This window comes from Myxocyprinus asiaticus, chromosome 29 (genome assembly GCF_019703515.2).
Source record: "Myxocyprinus asiaticus isolate MX2 ecotype Aquarium Trade chromosome 29, UBuf_Myxa_2, whole genome shotgun sequence".
Lineage (NCBI taxonomy): Eukaryota > Metazoa > Chordata > Actinopteri > Cypriniformes > Catostomidae > Myxocyprinus > Myxocyprinus asiaticus.
Window position 1 is genome coordinate 17,717,992 of NC_059372.1, and position 19,121 is coordinate 17,737,112.

At 44.6% G+C, this 19,121-nt stretch overlaps 1 protein-coding gene across 2 annotated transcripts in view; it reads left to right on the top strand.

Moving 5' to 3' along the window:
* The window catches only part of LOC127420129 (zinc finger protein castor homolog 1-like), a 320,096-nt gene that overhangs the window by 118,278 nt on the left and 182,697 nt on the right, over positions 1 to 19,121 (top strand). The gene's annotated exons all lie outside the window — the stretch shown is intronic.

Consider the following 19,121-nt stretch of genomic DNA (forward strand, 5'->3'; position numbering starts at 1 on the left):
CCCATTACAAATACTCAAAGCACTTCCAAAGACTCCTTCTCCTGCGGCTCCGCCTGCTCCGCCTCCGGATGCTCCTCCTGGAAATCAGTTCCCTGCTCCTCCTGTGGCTCCGCCCACTCCGCCTCCAGACCCGCCTCCTGAACCAACTGTGGCCTCCTCCCAGGCCTCATGACATTGTCCCTGCTCTATGGCCGCCTCCTGACCCTGTCCCTGCTCTGTTGCCGCCTCCCAGGCCTCTTGACCCTGTCCCTACCCTGTGGCCGCCTTCCAGGCCCCCTGATCGTCCACTGGCTCCTCCTTGGCCTTCGGTGTCGTCCTCTTCATTTTGGGCTTCAGGAGCCGCCCTTTTTTGGGGGGGGGGGTACTGTCACGCCTCCCTTGGGCTCTCCAGATTTCTAATTCACCACACCTGCACTCAGTCAGCTCACTCATCAAGGATTGCTTAAATTGGCCACTTTCACCTCAGTTCACCGTCAAGTCACACTAAAGACTGTAGTTTGACTGCGCTGCTCCCATGCAGTGTTAATTTATTACACTGAAGAACAAAGTTAATCTAAGCCTGAAGATTTACCTTGTCGTTTGTTTATTGTAACCAAGTTTCTCTACCTGATTCTTCCTCCTAAGTTCTGTGGACAATATTACCTGGATACTCACCTTGCTGTTCCTTCATCATCCTGGGAAGTCTACTTACCTTAACTTACCTGTTTACTTACCTGTGTCATCTCATCTGTATTTTGATCTCACTGTGCATATCCTGTGTGTTCTCATTAAATGCTCTCACACCTGGTTTCAAAAACTAAGCTTGTGTGGATTGAGTCCGTGACAGATGTCATCTCCACCACACCAAACAATTTTGCCCCTCATATTTTTTTTTATTTGTCAAAATTTAGTGTTCTTGTTAACCAAGTAAACAAAAGTGTAATTGAAGAGCATGCTTGAAATGAAATATGAGACAAGTGATGTTTGAAGAAGAAAAAAAAAAAAAGGTAAACATAAGAATATTTGTATTGGGCGTCATTTCTAGTCAAGCTGTAATTTTGCCAAATTACACAAAACATGTGAAAATATTATGTGTGTATTCAGGTTACATAAAATGTTAGCTATGAAATTAGCCTTAGCAAGACAAAGGAGTCGGACATTTTATTATTCCTCCATTTCCATCACAGAACTCTTTTAAACAAACACAGAACTAAAGTTGTGGTGGAAATGACACTTTGGTGGCAATTTTCATGACTTTTGGAAAAAATGCCATCAAAAAGTGTGTGTGGCTATCAGTGCTGGGTGGATTACTTGTGAATTGTAATCAGGAACTGATTACAAATTACATGATAAATGCAATCCGTAACCTAATCTCATAGATTACATTTTTGGGATAATTTAATCTGATTACTTTTGGATTACTTCCAACCTAATTTTATTTGATGTCATTTGTTTACATGCATTTGAGTAGGATAACCTTGTATCATTTTAACATAAAAGTACAAAAAGAACATTTATTCCATTCTTTATTACAAACAAAACAAGCCTCACAAAAAGAGCTCCTTATTTTTAAAAGTGCATTAAACATTACATGAATAAACATACAATAAACATTAAATCTAACAGCAATGACAGTGCATGGCCAAAGTTTATAGTTCAAAACACTGATACATCAATTTCATTTTAAGTGCATAAAACAATAGCAACATTACAAACATTAATGAACATCAACATAAAATTATAATAAAATATACTAAAATTAATGACTATAAAATCAACAGCAATGAGTTTGCCAAGTATATCAGTGGCATGCTGATGAAAAATGGAAAAGATTGAAAAAAAAAATAGAATGATTAGGGTGATCAATAAATTAACAATTTGCTGTCATTGCCTTCTAAATATGTAATCATGTAATCCATAAAACGTAACTGTAGTCCAATTACAAGTATTTTAACATTTAATTTAATCCAATTACAAGTAATTGATCTTTGTAACCTGATTAAGTAATCCAGATCACATGTAATCCATTACTACCCAGCACTGGTGGCTATCGTCATGGTTACTGGTGTAACCTCCGTTCCCTGATGGAGGGAACGAGACGTTGGTGTCGATGTAGTGACACTAGGGGTCACTCTTGGGAGCCCGAGACACCTCTGGTCTTTGATAAAAGGCCAATGAAAATTGGCGAGTGGTATTTGCATGCCACTCCCCCGAACATACGGGTATAAAAGGAGCTGGTATGCAACCACTCATTCAGGTTTTACGCTGAGGAGCCGATATAAGGTCCGGCCATTTCAGCGGGTAGTTCAGCGTTGTGGCAGGAGGGACCAACGTCTCGTTCCCTCCATCAGGGAACGGAGGTTACACCAGTAACCATGACGTTCCCTATCTGTCACTCACTCGACGTTGGTGTCGATGTAGTGACACTAGGGGTCCCTATACAAAACGCCACAAGGCTGAACTGTGTTACGTGAACTGGCGGTGTGTGGTGGGCAGACTTGCTGTGTGCCTCATAGCCAGCACACCAGGTCGACACGTAACCTCCCCCAACACAGTTATGAGTGTCGAACGGCCCTTTTTGGGGACAAGTCGACTACCCAGAGATAGAGACAGGCTTAACCCAGTCATGGCCTCTTTCCCCTTCTCTTTTTCCACTCCCTAAAAAAGAAGGGGGATTATCCGACTGGGCCGCCAGGTCTAGTCGGGGGGTGTCCCTCCCAAGGGGAGGACACCGCGGAGACCACACCTCGCCCCAAGAGAGGGGGGGATATTTAAGTGGAAAAATACATCATATGGTCTTTCCAACCGTGTGGAGAGCCTTCAAGGTAGATCCTACCCAATGGGGGAGGAGTTACTACAACATGGAGACTGAGGGGCTCTGCCCAAGGAAGACACAGTTTGCCAGTAGGGAAACGAACTAGCGGAAGATATAGATCGCATGGGGTTAGCCTTACAGGGAACCGCCACATGCGGAGCACCTACCCCAGAACCGGGCTCTTAGTTAGCACGTGTACTGGGCCGGCAGCGAGTCTCTCCGAAAACTCGACTGCCACAGGGCTCGGAGGAAGTCAACCAGGGAACAACTTTTGTGAACACTACTGGGAATTAACAGCGCACGTCTTCAGCTCAAAAGGAGGTGGAAGGCGCTATGTGCAAGCGATACACCCAGCCGGCTATCCCGGGCTTATCCGCTTGTGTTGCGTGCCACTACCTGGGACCAAACCGGTTCCACCCGGAGGTTGTAGAACCTTGCAAAGGTGTTGGGTGTTGCCCAGCCCGCTGCTCTGCAATGTCTGTTAGAGAGGCACCTCTGGCCAGGGCCCAAGAAGCCGCTACACCACGGGTAGAATTGGCTCGTAGCCCTACCGGGGGCGGCATGTTTTGGGCGAGACATGCCATAGTTATGGCGTCAATGAGCCAGTGGGCGATCCTCTGCTTGGAGACAGCGCTTCCTTTCCGCTGTGCACCAAAGCAGACAAAGAGCTGCTCAGAGATTCTAAAGCTCTGCGTGCGATCCAAATAGATGCGTAAAGCGCGCACCGGACACAGCAACGACAGGGCTAGGTCTGCCTCCTCCTGGGGCAGCGCTTGCAGGTTCACCACCTGGTCTCTAAAAGGAGTGGTGGGAACCTTGGGCACATAGCCCGGTCGGGGGTCTCAGGATCACGTGAGAATAGCCCGGACCGAACTCCAGGCACGTTTCGCTGACAGAGAACGCTTGCAGGTCACCTACCCTCTTGATGGAAGTGAGCACAGTCAGGAGGGCAGTCTTCAAGGAGAGTGCCTTAAGCCCGGCTGACTGCAAAACTCAAAGGGGGCTCTCTGTAGACCCTGAAAAACTACAGAGGTCCAATGAGGGAACAAGGCGTGGCCTGGAGGGATTCAGCCTCCTGGCGCCTCTTAGGAACCTGATGATCAGATCATGCTTCCCTAAGGACTCACCGTCGACTGCGTCATGGTGTGCTGCTATGGCAGCAACGTACACCTTCAAGGTGGAAGGGGACAGCCTCCCTTCCAACCTCTCTTGCAGGAAGGAAAGCACTGATCTGACTGCACCTCTGGGGGTCTTCCTGATGGGAAGAACACCACTTAGTGAACAGACACCACTTAAAGGCATACAGGTGCCTCATAGAGGGAGCCCTAGCCTGAGTGAACGTGTCTACCACCGCAGGTGGGAGACAGCTTAGGTCTTCCGCGTCCCATCCAGGGGTCAGACATGGAGATTCCAGAGGTCTGGGCGCGGGTGCCAGATGGTGCCTCTTCCCTGAGAAAGAAGGGCCTTTCTCAGGGGAATTTGCCCGGGGGGAGCTGTCACGAGGAGCGTGAGGTCCGAGCACCACGTCTGGGCGGGCCAGTAGGGTGCTTACCAGGACGACCTTCTCCTCGTCCTCCCTGACCTTGCACAGGGTCTGTGCAAGCAGGCTCACTGGGGAAAACGCATATTTGCGAATGCCAGGGGACCAGCTGTGTGCCAGCGCGTCTATGCCGAGGAAGGCCTCGGTGAGGGCGTACCAGAGCGGGCAGTGGGAGGATTCTTGGGAGGCGAACAGGTGCACCTGTGCCTGACTGAATCGACTCCAAATCAGCTGGACCACCTGAAGGTGGAGTCTCCACTCTCCCTTGAGGGTAACCTGTTGTTACGGCGCGTCCGCCGAAGTGTTGAGGTTGCCCGGGATGTGAGTGGCTTGCAGCGACTTGGTGCTGCTAACTCCGTTGGAGGAGACGGCGGGCGAGTTATGACATACAGCAGGAGCACAGACCGCCTTGGCGGTTGACATATGCTACCGCTGCCGTGCTGTCTGTCCGAACTAGCACGTGCTTGCCCTGGATCAACGGCCGGAACCTCTGCAGGGCGAGCAGAATTGCCAGTAACTCGAGGCAGTTGATGTGCCAACGCAGCTGCGGACCCGTCTAGAGGCCAGCGGCTGCGTGCCCGTTGCCAACAGCACCCCAGCCCATTTTGGAGGCGTCTGTCGTGACCACGACGCGCCTTGAGACCAGTTCTAGCGGAACACCTGCTCGTGGAAACGAGAGGTCGGTCCAAGGGCTGAAAAGACGGTGACAGACCGACGTAATGGCCACGCGGTGTGTCCCGTGGCGCCATGCCCGTCTCGGGACTCGAGTCTGGAGCCAGTGCTGAAGCGGCCTCATATGCATCAACCCGAGCGGGGTGGCCACCGCCGAGGACGCCATATGCCCCAGGAGCCTCTGAAAATGTTTCAGTGGAACCGCTGTTTTCTGTTTGAACGCCTTCAAACAGGCCAGCACCGACTGGGTGCGCTCGTTCGCAAGGTGCGCCGTCAAGGAGACTGAGTCCAACTCCAAACCGAGAAAAGAGATGCTCTGAACCGGGAGGAGCTTGCTCTTTTCCCAGCTGACCCGAAGCCCTAGTCGGCTGAGGTGTGAGAGCACCAGGTCCCTGTGGGCGCATAACCCGTCTCGAGAGTGAGCTAGGATTAGCCAGTCGTCGAGATAGTTGAGAATGCGAATGCCCACCTCCCTAAACGGGGCAAGGGCAGCCTCTGCGATCTTCGTAAAGATGCGAGGAGACAGGGACAGGCCGAAAGGGAGGACTTGTACCGATACGCCTGACCCTCGAACGCAAACTGCAGGAAGGGTCTGTGTCGAGGAAGGATCGAGACGTGAAAGTACGCATCCTTCGGGTCTACCGCCGCGAACCAATCTTGATGCCGGACGCTCGCTAGAATGCGTCTTTGCGTCAGCATCTTGAACGGGAGTCTGTGTAAGGCCCGGTTCAGTACTCGCAGGTCCAAGATTGGCCGCAACCCACCGCCTTTTTTCGGTACAATGAAGTAGGGCTGTAAAACCCCTTCTTCATCTCGGCTGGAGGGACAGGTTCTATCGCGTCCTTCCGTAGGAGGGTAGCGATCTCCGCGCAAGGTAGCAGCGTTTCCATCTTTCACCAAGGTGAAGTGGACACCGCTGGACCTGGGCGGATGCCCAGCGAAGTGAATCGTGCAGCCGAGTCGGACGGTCCGGACCAGCCCTCGCGACGGACTGGAAAGCGCAAGCCATGCACCCGAGTTCCGCGCAAGTGGGACCAAAGGGACAACGTCATCGGATGTACCGGCGGGTGGGGCCTCGCGGCGGGGCGGAGCTTGAGGTGCCACACCACATCGTGGCCGTGCTGAGTCCGAGGACATCGAAACACTTACCTGGCTCCTTGTGACCACCCCCGGAACAGCCTGGGACGGGGGAGGAAGAGGCCTGTCCTCATAACCCGTGGAGACTGTCACATCGGGGGCGGATTTGTGCCACAGCTGGGCGCTGAGGGCGGGAGACCGCCGCTGGAGCGCCAACCTGCCAAATGGAGTGGTGGACGGTGGTCGTGATGCCAGCTGTACACACCGAATATGTGACCCAGGGAACAAGGAAACCACTCTTGCGGAGCTCTTGAGTACTGCAGCCACTTGGGCATGCAGCGCAATTAAATGCAAAAGGTAACAAAAAGAAGATCTGCTTACCAGCTCCAGAGCAGCGGGTTTCGTTGTCCCTGGGTCGCCCGTCTCAGGGGCGCTTCGAAGACCTCCGTGGGTTCTTCGGTGCCGGCTGTGAGACGGGTGGCGTCGGCTTCCTGCGGTGGGCTCCACGCCGGAGGGGCGGGCTGCGGCGGAGCCGGTGCAGTCACCGCAGGGGGACGCCCTCGGCGATGAGTAGATGGGGGGATCTTGAGCCACGCCGGGGCAGGACAAGCCGGCTAGCATCCATCTACTGCTCTACCATCGAGAACTGCTGGGCAAAGTCCTCGACAGTGTCGCCGAATAGGCCCACCTGGAAAATGGGGGCAGCAAGGAATCGTGTCCTGTTGGCCTCACCCATCTCGACCAGGTTGAGCCAAAGGTGGCGCTCCTGGACCACTAGTGTGGCCATCGTCTGCCCGGGAGACCGCGCCGTGACCACCGTCGCTCGGAGAGCGAGGTCGGTCGCCGAGCGCAGTTCCTGCATCAATCCCGGGGCGGAACTACCCTTGTGCAGTTCCTTTAGCGCCTTGGCGGACTTGCAGGAGAGCCATGGCGTGCAGGGCGGAGGCGGCTTGTCCAGCAGCGCCGTAGGCTTTGACCGTCAGAGACGACGTAAACCTACAGGCCTTGGACGGGGGCTTTGGGCACCCGCGCCAGGTGGCGGCGCTCTGCGGGCATAGGTGCACCGCGAGCGCCTTTATCCACCGGGGGATTGCCGAATAACCCTTTGCCGCCCCACCATCGAGGGTAGTGAGAGCGGGGAAGCTGAAAAGATCGGGACCGGGCAGTAAAAGGTGCCTCCCGCGACCTTGTCAGCTCTTCATGCACTTCCGGGAAGAAAGGAACGGGGCGGGGCGTGGCTTTGAGCGGCGCCGTGAGCCCAGGAACCAATCACAGAGCCGCGAGGGTTCAGGGAAGAGCGGTGAAATCCACTCTAACCGACGCTCGCGGCTGTCCGGGAAAGCATGTCGTCATCTCCGCGTCAGCCTGTGACTGGGCGATCGACCCCGAAGGGAGGAGCCCAGCCGAGGCTTCCGACTGGACGAGCCCGCTTTCCGATGCTGCGCTCAGAGCTCATCACTTTCGCGGGCTCCGAATAAGAGGTCGAACTCGCCGTGAGACGAGCCGGCGGACTCACCCGGAAGCCTGATCGGGGCAGACGAGCGTGCTGGGGAATGGGAGGTCCGCGGGGGGATACCCGGCGGAGGCGGTCCCATTGGGGTCCCCAAATCGCCCCCAGTGCTAGCCGCGCTGGCCTCAAACCCGTGGGTAAAAGGACCGAGGCGGGAGCCTCTGGGGTGGCTCGCTTCCTTACGAAGGCGAGCCGCGACCGCAACGTTGCCATGGACACATTCTCGCAATGAGAATGTGACCATCCACGAACGCTGTCTCCGCGTGAGCAGTGCCCAGACACGAAAGACAGTGATCGTGACCGTTAGAAGGCGAGAGATAACGAGCACAACCAGGAATAACACACAATCGGAAAAGCATCTTTAAAAAGACGCGTCTTTAAAAAGACTTTCCGTGTGTGCGCTCTTTTAGAGAAATATATACTCTTTTAGAGGGTAAAAATGCTCTTTCAGAAAATATACTCTCTAGTTTTTCTGCCGAAGCGCCCAGGGGCGTTCTCTGCAGTGCACCAGTGCAGAGGAGGGAGAAGCCGCTGAAATGCGCCGTCAGATCCAGCAGGTGAATGAGCAGTAGTATTCAGCTCAATGAGCATGACCGTTCGGCTCCGAAGAGAAAATCTGAATGAGTGGTTGCATACCAGCTCCTTTTATACCCGTATGTTCGGGGGAGTGGCATGCAAATACCACTCGCCAATTTTCATTGGCCTTTTATCAAAGACCAGAGGTGTCTCGGGCTCCCAAGAGTGACCCCTAGTGTCACTACATCGACACCAACGTCGAGTGAGTGACAGATAGGGAACTGCTTTGTTACAGCAATTGTGAAGCTGCATTCATGATTTGCATCAGGGCATCAGCCCGCTTTTAACTCCACATGAAAAACGCTTGCAGACAAAATGTCGCATTCTGATTTTGGTGATAGTTAAGACTTGGTGTGCTTCTGTGGTAAGTAAAATGTGCCTTACATTGGCTGAAAAGTCCCATCTGGGCTTGTTTTGTACAACAAAGCTTCAGTAGATACTTTCTCCATGATTTGATCACTGACACGCTGAAGCGCTGTTGAGCGTGTGTTGCGGCATGTCCGTCAGTGTAATGACTCCGGGCGGACAAATCACAAAGGTTCCATCCTTCTAACAAGTGTTATGCTATATTAACAGTAAATGTGTAAATCACGATTAAGAAAAATTAATGCATGAAACCTTTTAAATTAATTGCATATGTTAACATGTTAATTTTGACATCTCTAATGTATAAATACAGTAAATGTCGAATGATTCAATTAAAACACAAGTTGATTATTGTGAGCTGTCACAGAATCTGAGCCATGACACGTGATTGGAAATTCTTGTTTTAGACAACTCACTCCACACAGCATCGACTGCCTCATGACTAGAATTCTTGCATGTCCAGTGTGTATTTAGCACCAAATCATGGGGCTATTCTTGGGCCCCTCTGAAAGCCAGCAGAAAGGGCTAGCGGCACTTCACTGCTAAGACTGGCAGTTTTTTGTATTTTCATGGAAAATTCCACATCTCCCTATGAGCTTCATAAGCAGAAATGCATTTCAGAACAGATCCCTAGAAAAATTATTAATGGACCTTTGCGGTGAGCGAAAGGCCAGCACAAGGCAATTATAGTGTCTTTGTAAAGTGTCAGGATTTTGTAATGATAAAATCACACTGGATTGGCAACAGTAATTATGCTCTGAAAGAAGAGCTCACACCTTTACTGATATTTAACAATTTGCAGCTCAATTTGTAGAACTCAGCTTTCCCTGTCACCTTAAGGCCAGTAATGATTTTGTAAGGGTTGAGCATGCCTCAATCGATTCAGTCTTTGGATCATTTGTGTTTAAACTATGAATCTAACGCCATACTTGCTAAGCAGTCATTTACTCACTAGAATTCAATCTATCTCTTGAGTGAGTTATTACAGGAATCGCATCTTTTTCTAAATTAATATAAGTGCATTAACTGTTCACAGAGGACACAAAACCAAAATAATGCTCTGTTTTAACAGAGAAACTTTAAAAATGAGGGTCTTCTCTATTGAAAAGCCAACCTGTCTTATGTGGTGTCTTTATGAGCCCAATAATGTTCAGATGGTGTAATCAGGGCCTGTTTTGGGTGAGGTTGTTCAGAGAGCAGTCTGTCTGTGTTCGATGCAAGCTTCATTACACGAACTGTACAGCGGATTTATTTTTTGTTTTCATAAATTAGGACCAAAGGAGGGCTTAAAGACTGTAGTCTTCACAGAGAATCTTGTTAACTACAGCAGTTACTTCAAAGCTGAGCTGGTGAAAGAACAGTTAAGCACAGACTAAACTGCAGTCATGTTTTATGGTACTATTCTGTGTTACAGTACATTTTATGAATGATTATGCATGTAGAGTTCAGCCATAAAATGCTTTGTTCTTGGAATGTTCATTTCAGAATTTATGTTCTGTTTCAATATATTTTATCTGTTATTGGTTAAATCCTATAGTATGTAGGAAGATGATGTTTGTATATTTTCAATGTTAGAATGTTTCATCCTATCCCAGCTAAAAGGAGTGTTACAATACAATTTAAGCGAAACTATTTTTTTGCAATTAAAACAAAATCACGGTTACTGTGAGGAACTTACAGTGGAAGTGAATGGGACAAGTCCATAAACATTAAAATACACACTTCTTTAAAAGTATAGCCACAAGACGTGAATATTATACTTGTTAACATGATTTTAGTGTGATAAAATCCAGAATTTTCCAGAGTTACAGCGTTTACCAGATTACAGGGTTTACCGGCATTACATCATTACATTTACCTGAAAACTGTAAACAGTGTTGTGGCATCCATCAAAACATTGCTCTGTTTGTTTGAGCATCCCGACCAGTGTTGGGTGTATCCGATTACAAAGTAATTAGTTACTGTAATCTAATTACTTTTTAGTCAAAAAGTAATGTAACACATTACATTTTTAATTATTGTAATCAGATTACATTTACTGACTTTCAGTGAAAGTAATTTATTTTAAGTACATTACTTGCACTAAAGTAATATGTATAATTCATTTATAATATGAATTCATATGTACGTCTGTTAGTGTTTCTGTGATCGCTGAAGGGTGTGCGGCAGTGAATAAGGAGGAAATATAGACATTTTGAATTTGAGCGGAAAACCCAAAACTTTTTTAGGAAAAGTGATTTAAAATAAAAATAATTTGTAATGAGATTACTTTTTAGATGAAGTAATCAGTAAAGTTGCATGATTGCATATTTAGAGAAGTAATTAGTAATTTGTAGTGGACTACATATTTTGAGTAACTTACCTAACACTTATCCTGATATAGCAACATTGTCTTAACCAGTAGTATGAGTTTGGGGTGGGACTACCGTATTGTATAAACAATGGAAGATGGAGGGAGTATTTGGAAACTTTCATTATTTTGGTCATTATTTTTTTCAATTCCATATGGTGACACTAGTAGTGCAGAAAAGACACACTTCAGCTTTAAGTAGTAGAGAAACTTATTTTTAAAAATCTAATTATATTTCTGCTCATTGGCAATCAAGGTGGATCAACAATATGCAAGACAGTCCTACAATGTCAGTTAAAGTGCAAAATTGTTCCTGACCTCAAAGTGTGTTTTATTGATTAATTGATTCTGCACTTCCAAAAAGAAACCCTGAAGTAATCTTAAATTAGACTTAGATCACAGGCTGGTTTTCAAGTCTGAAAGAGCCATTTAACCATTTATAACAGAGGAAGTCATCCCACTCAATCAGGAGAGGAAAATACTGAGTCTGTTTATTCATTCTTGCTCATTGTGTTGAGGGTTTAGTGTTTTCCATAAGTAAGGAATATGGTATATCAATTAGTACATTAGTGCCAAGTCTCTTACAGTACGGTGTGATTTGTGATGTTGATGTTTTTCTGTGGCACCTCAGGGAAGTGCAGAAAAACATGCAATTAGCATTGGCCTCAGCACAGGAGGAGCTGTGCAACATGGAAATGCAGAGAGTGGCATATCTTAAACAGGGACCGAAATCTGTTATAGGTAGATGTTTGTCTGCACGGTAGATGCTTGTCTGCATGGGATTTTCTCCGGGGACCTCTGCCACGGCAGACCCAGGTGTGACAAGCAGCGGGGGCATTTCAATGGTAACCATGATATTTAAATCATTGCTCATTAAGCCTGCAAAAGATGCATAAAATGAGTCTTTAAAATCAGCATGAATTCAATATTGACCCTATTCACTTAGTACACATTTCTGGTTTTGTTGTACATGATTCATCAGTGAAATCTATTCCAAAGAAAGCTAATATTTGCGTAATCTTTCATCAAAATTTAATAACTTGCTCTAAAATGTCAGTGATTTCGACAGTGGCATGATTGTTGGTGCCAGAAGGGCTGGTTTGAGTATTTCTGTAACTGCTGATCTCCTGGGATTTTCATGCACAGCAGTCTCTAGAATTGACTCAGAATGGTGCCAAAAACATCCAATGAGCGGCAGTTCTGTGAAGGTAATCACCTTGTTGATGAGAGAGGTCAATGGAGAATGGCCTGGGCAGCATTCCCCAAAAGCATCTTAAGCCTAAGTAGATCATAGAAGCCATTGCCACCAATGGTCTCTACACTCAACTTAAACTTGCGATGCTTTTGGGAAATGCAGCTAAGACTTGTTCAAGCTGCCAGAAAGGCTATGGTAACTCAGATAACAACTCTGTACAATTGTAGTGATCAGAATAACATCTCAGGGGGCCTGGGTAGCTCAGTGGTAAAATACGCTGGCTACCACCCCTGGAGTTCGCTAGTTCGCTAGTTCGAATCCCAGGGCATGCTGAGTGACTCCAGCCAGGTCTCCTAAGCAACCAAATTGGCCCGGTTGCTAGAGAGGGTAGAGTCACATGGGGTAACCTCCTCGTGGTCACTATAATGTGGTTTGTTCTCGGTTGGGCGCATGGTGAATTGAACGTGGTTGCCACGGTGGATGGCGTGAAGCCTCCACACGCGCTATGTCTCCGTGGCAACGCGCCCAACAAGCCACGTGATAAGATGCGCGGGTTGACTGTCTCAGACGCGGAGGCAACTGGGATTCGTCCTCCGCCACCCGGACTGAGGCGAATCACTATACAACCACAAGGACTTAGAGCGCATTGGGAATTGGGCATTCCAGATTGGGAGAAAAAGGGGAAAAATCCCCCCCCAAAAAAATAAAAAATAAATAAATAAAATAACATCTCAGAATGCACAACATGTCGATCCTTGAGTCGGAACAGCAGAAGACCACGTTGGGCACCATAGTGTTTCTAATAAAGTGCTCAGTGAGTGTAGTTGTCTCTGGATATTAAGCTGGAATATGTCACATTATAAAAGTAAGATTGGTTGCGAATGCTGTTATGTTGACTTTAGGTCCTTGCAGTTTTTTCTTTCGATTATTTACTAATCATTTTTCGGTTCATAGCAAATGTCACTTTTTAACATCTGCTGCATCTGTGAACATTTTGCAGAGCTTAAAGTACGTGCCACACCAATTGTAAAACAAGGAGAGATGAAAATCCCCTGTGAATGACCTGTTTTTAGATCAACAACGACCCCCGACTCAGTTATGCTCTGAACTCTGCTTCAAAGGTTAATGTCCAAACCTGTTGCAAATTAACTTAAAATTACTTACAATGATCTTAAAATCCTACTTTCTTTTTGTTGTGGCTGTAAATTAATTTCAACAAGAAGGTTTGTAGTCCTTAAAAAGACAGGGCCAAAAAATAACAGAGAAACCTCCAAGAAAATGAATGAGTGGAACAGAGGGCCACGTAATGCTTCTGCATAAGCCAATCCATGCCTTAAATGAAGAGAAAAAGAAATTAAGCTTAACTGAAAACATATGGTATTGCGTTGAAGAGGCCTGCTTAAGAGAATCATGGCAAGGTAATAAAGAGAGACAGGAAAAGGGCACGTGTGGTGGTTTGGGTGCTGGATGGTGTTTTTTTTTTGTTTTTTTTTTAAAGAGCCAGCAGTTTAACAGTGAACCATCTTAACGGGATAGTTCACTCAAACATTACTCACACTCATGTTGGTCCCAACGCATATGACATTCTTTCTTCAGTGGAGCACAAAAGGAAATGGCAGAATGTTAGCCTCAGTCACCATTCAATTTAATGATATGGGGGGGGAATACAGTGAAAATGAATTTGAGTTGCACATTTTTGGGTGAACTATCACCTTAACTTCAAGGTGTGTTAGTCGCAGGGTAAAGTTTTTGTTTAACATGCAAAGGGACCCGGGTTCCAATCCCGATCTAAAATATAACCCTTTTGTAAATGTATTTTTGTATAGAAAAGAGCAGCTTTAACATTTTAATAATAACTCCTTTTGTGTTTTACAAGAATAAAGTAACACACATTTTAAACAACATGCAGTTTAAAGCAAATGATCTGCGAGATGCAGGTGAGATGTGGACTGACCAAATTTAGACATACTTTTTTTTAACGTTAAGTACAAAATCCACAAGAGTTGAAAATGGGCATCTGCCAACAGCGCAAGAGTGAACTGTTTTAATCACAGCACTCATCAGAGGTACATCTAACCACACACTTACACACATACGCAATTGGACCTTAAAGTATCTTAAGCCTCAAAACCCACACAATGCCATATATCCTATTAAAATTTTATGTCTAATTATTACTATTAAACTAGGGACCCTTGTTGCACCCCATGTAATTTTGTAATTATAATTATAATTTCTTGATCTTGTCTTGTTCCTTGTTCTCCCTGATATGACTGCTGAATTGAAAAGTGTGTCTAAGTTTAATAATGACGCCCCTCTGGATAAAGATTCATACAGCACCAATTATTCTCTTTTTTCAACAGATACATTTTATGCGGCTTCATGATGTTGTCAACATTTGTGCACTGAGTGTGGAATTTAGAAGAGATTTGTCTTTTAATTTTTAATGACATTTAGTGTAATTGAAAACAGTGACCGTCTTTTTGCACTCTGTCATTTGCATTTGTATAATCCAGTCTTTTGAATCAGACTGAAATGCATTCAAGACCAGTATTGTTACATTTAAAAACCCCATGAAATTACTTGATGAGCACAAGTTTCTTTCTTTGTTGACATATTTCCTACTGCAACAGAAAGTTTAGACATATTAAAGGACGTGTGCCCCCCACCCCCCCATCTTTTTTTAAATTTTTTTTTAAATAGCCAGTAGGCTTTATCTGTATTACAGCTATGAAACATGAACTATTGAGCTGTTTAGTCATTACATTCATTTGAATGCCAACCCGGAAGTTTATTTGCCATGGGTTCCCTCAGGAATTTCCAGTAGGTTTTTAGAATAGCGGTTTTATGAGTAAAGTAAGGTCTGTGGTTTACATTACTTGAAGAGACTTTCCCATTTTGTTGCACAACAGAAATTACCTCAGAAGTAGATATTGAGACTGTTGTGTAACTTGCTTTCAAGTTGTTATATAGTGACTTTGATGGTTGTCTGCTTAATTACACGTCATTGCAAATGAAAAAAAAAGTGAATGTGAATTTACGTACTAATGTAATTTAGCAGACAACTGTTGTAGTCCTTATATAGCAGCTTGTTACCAACTTACCTTTGTGAAGCACACAATGGTCCTTAAAGGGATAATTTGCCCCAGAAATGAATCCCCCGGATGGTGCAATGCCCCGGACGCTTATAAGGGGGAACCCCCTCCCCTTCCGGTGGCTGAGACTAACATACTGCCTAACATCTCCTTTTGTGTTCCATAGAGGAAAAGTCATCATACGGGTTTGGAACAACCTGAGGGTGAATAATCAATGGCAGAATTTTCATTTTTGGGTGAACGATCCCATTAAGCTTTATTAAGCTAAACCTGAAAAACAGTTTTCCTGATCTTTTAGTGGATGCTGCATTAGCAAGCTGCTCTCCTATTCAGTGATACAATTGTTGAGACTGTGGTGTCACCTCCTTTTAGTGTGAATCTTCTCTACATTAAACTTAAGCTCTTATAAAACCCAAAGGGGCTCAGCAGTCTATTTTTCAATGATGTTGTCAGACATGTCGCTGGTTCCACAAGAGAGAGGCAGAATAATCAGCCTTTTCATCTCCAGAGGAGAAGAGTCAGTTTCAGTGTGACGCTGTCACTTCCACCGGCCCAGTTAAGACACATGCACTCCCCAGCGCTCCCCTTAAACCTCTTGCTTCAGAAGCCAACATTTAAACAATGTCAAGTCTTGGTGTGATGTTTGTTTTCTGGGATGCTCCTAAATGACGTGGAACAATTTACAGTTTTTCTCAATCGCTTTGGCTCATTTTATTTTAAAACAGTCTTAACATTCTCTAAACTGTAAGTGCAGTTGTCACAACTGTTTTATGGGACATCGCAACTCAAAATGTAGTAACTCACCCAAAACATTTAATTCATGCTTCAAAACCTAGTTATTGTGTCATTAAATTGGCCAATGCCACCAAAATGAAAAGTTTTTTTTTTAGTTTTTTTTGTCATCTTGTGTGCCATACTGGTCAAAATGTTTAGATGTTTTTTCACCATGGCAGTCAACCATGAAAATGTTTGTTATATAACATTTCATTTTTGTTCTACTTTTTTGTTGTCACTGACTGCTTACTGTACTATACAAGAAAGCCAATTTTGTCTAGCTGAATGCTATTGTGTATCACACAGAGCTTTTTAGATACCGATTTCAACAGCAGGAAAAAGTTTACTGGGAAAAGTCAATACTGAACAATACTGTAGTACACAGAAAAAGGATATGCACATTTGTGTATACAGTCAATTTATTTTTGTAGCAATGTTACATGTAAACAGAAAATTCACATTTGCATGTCCATTTTTACACATTTCTTACATGTAAAGTCATATATAGTGAATAGAAAATTGCCACAAAGTGACATCCATGCAAAAAAACAAAAAAACAAAAAACAAAAACAAAACCTGCAACAATGAAAAAACCTGCGGTAGTTCTGTAAAAAAAACTAAATTGTACCATCTCACAGTGTGTTACACTACAAGTTCCCATCTTCTTGGTGGACATCCTGTCGCTCTTGTTGTTCTGGCCAGAGATTTAGCAGACATCACAAACATTCCATGTCATAGATATTTATGGAATGTACATGTACTGTATATCTGACAGATTTTGATCATTGAATAGATCATTTTGCATGTGATGGCTCACACGATGAAAGAATGTTTAGAAGCTGTGAAGAGTATGACAGTTTCACTGAGAATCAATTCATCAGTTTTGATCAGCAAGCCATGTGCATTTAGTTATTGTGCAAACTGTAGACAATTGTACTTGCTCTTTTGCACACATGTGCCAAAACACGTGCAGTTTGCTTAAATGAATAAGAAATTCAAATCTGGTGTGAACAAGAAACTAATTGTTCAGAGTTTTGAGCTTATTGTTTTGAAAAAAATAATTCTCATTTGAGAATTGAGCCAAAGCGATTGAGAAAAACTGTAAAAGGAGTATATTGTAAATCTGCACCACATTAAGGGATTTGTTTATTTTTATTAATAAGCACAGAGCCATGATAGTTTCAGGCTGAATATGCCACGTTTCAAATAACGCTCTTTCCTTAAAGGGATAGTTCACCCAAATATGGACTATGTCATTATTTACTCACCCTCATGTTGATCCAAACGCATATGGCTTTCTTTCTTTCATAGCACACAAAACGAGATGTTAGGCAGAATGACAGTCTCAGCCACCATTCACTTTCAATGTATGGAAAAAAGATGTAATGAAGGATTAGAAAGTGTCCTGTTTAATTTTAAGAGAAAATAACTGAAACGCATCACATCTGTTTCTTTTTATTGTTATTAGATGCAGTTTGGAAGCTAAATGCATAATGAGAACATGGCACCTTTATTTAAAAATGCACGTGGCTCCGGGCTTAAAGGGATAGTTCACCCAAAAAGGAAAATTCTCTGATCATTTACTCACCCTCACGCCATCTCAGATGTGTATGACTTTCTTTCTTCTGCTGAACACAAACAAGGATTTTTAGAAGAATATTTCAGCTCTGTAGGTCCTTACAATGCAGACTTGTTTTATCAAAGAGCAAATAGCTATTATGGCTTTTAATCACTTTTTCTTTTCAAAAGGTACATTCAAAATCCTTTTTTCTTTGTGTTGGTGTTGGAACAATTGTTATGTTCCACACACCTCCCTAAAATAGCAGATGCACCAATCTTGTAAGAAAATTAGCTAATTTAATTTCCTTGAGTAATGGAAATGTCATGCACCATTTAATAAAAGTCCATGAAAAAAGGCAACATTCTACGCAGTGCAGATAACTGAGCCCGGTGGATTTGAAAGTTACACTGTTGCTCCTTTTGATGTTTTCTCACAGTTTTGTTTCTTTTTTTCTCGATTTGATTTCAAATGAATCTGAACAGCTTCGATGTACATACGAAAATGAAAGTTGTTTGGTGTCTCCTAAAACTCACAGCACAGTGACTTGACAGTGTGCAGATAACTCTCGCCTTTTAAACTGTGAATTATTTTACCTTTAAGAGTTTGTCTCATCTTCAAGGTCAGAAATGTAATTTTTGCTCTTTCAAAGGGTTATAACCTTAAAAGGGAGCCTACATCCCAGGTGATTAATAAGAGACTCCTGCATTTGATGTTTCAACGCTGACATTTTAAACTTTAAATATTTTATATGCACACCTAGGAGGAAAAAAATGAAGCAAGGCATTCATGTGGAATAAACGGTATTGCGGAGAAGAAAGGCCTGGCCGGGTATCATTTTAATAGAACAGTTAGAGTGAAATGGTTTTTCTTGGTGATTTTTATTTGAGGTTTTTATGTGTGCGCAAGCTGATTTAAAGGCACACTAAATCATCGGGATGGGGAGTAGTGGATTATGCATTTAATCAAGTAACAGGCCTTGAGAAAGTGGCTGGCCGAGTCACCAGGGCATCAGCTTTAGGTCTCAGAAAGCTTTGCCTGTCCTTTGAGTCTGCTTTAAAAAAAAGTACCAAAGCCATTTCCACCTCCATCTGAGGAGGAATAAACTCTGATCAAGACTTTAAAGATGAGAGAAGGGGGGTTAGTACCCTCTAATGTACTGGATTGCTTCTGCTTCATATTTACTGTAGTATTTTCTGCATTTTCATGATGTGCACAAATCCTTTAGTTACCAAAGAATGGAATTGGGCCGATCTACTTGTTATTAAAATTTCTCGCCCTGCCACATTTGTTTTTGAAAAAGCTCTTATAGGTCTCAGAGGGTGCGCGGGCCTGTGCCCATCATCACATCTAATGCGCTTTTTATATGTGGCATAATAAAAGCCCGGAAAATGAAAACCTGCTACCCGGTATAACAATAGGGCAGTTAGCCATAAAAGCCATAGCAATCCCCTTTTCACACAACCACTGCCTCAATCTTAGATAGACCATCCTCACCATCATTCAAATACTCTAGTGAAGACAAATTCATGGGACTGTATCACAGGGTCAGAGCCAGATACAACATGTAAGGGCTTAAAGTTTGACTTGCAGCTCTATCACATGCCCTGTCTC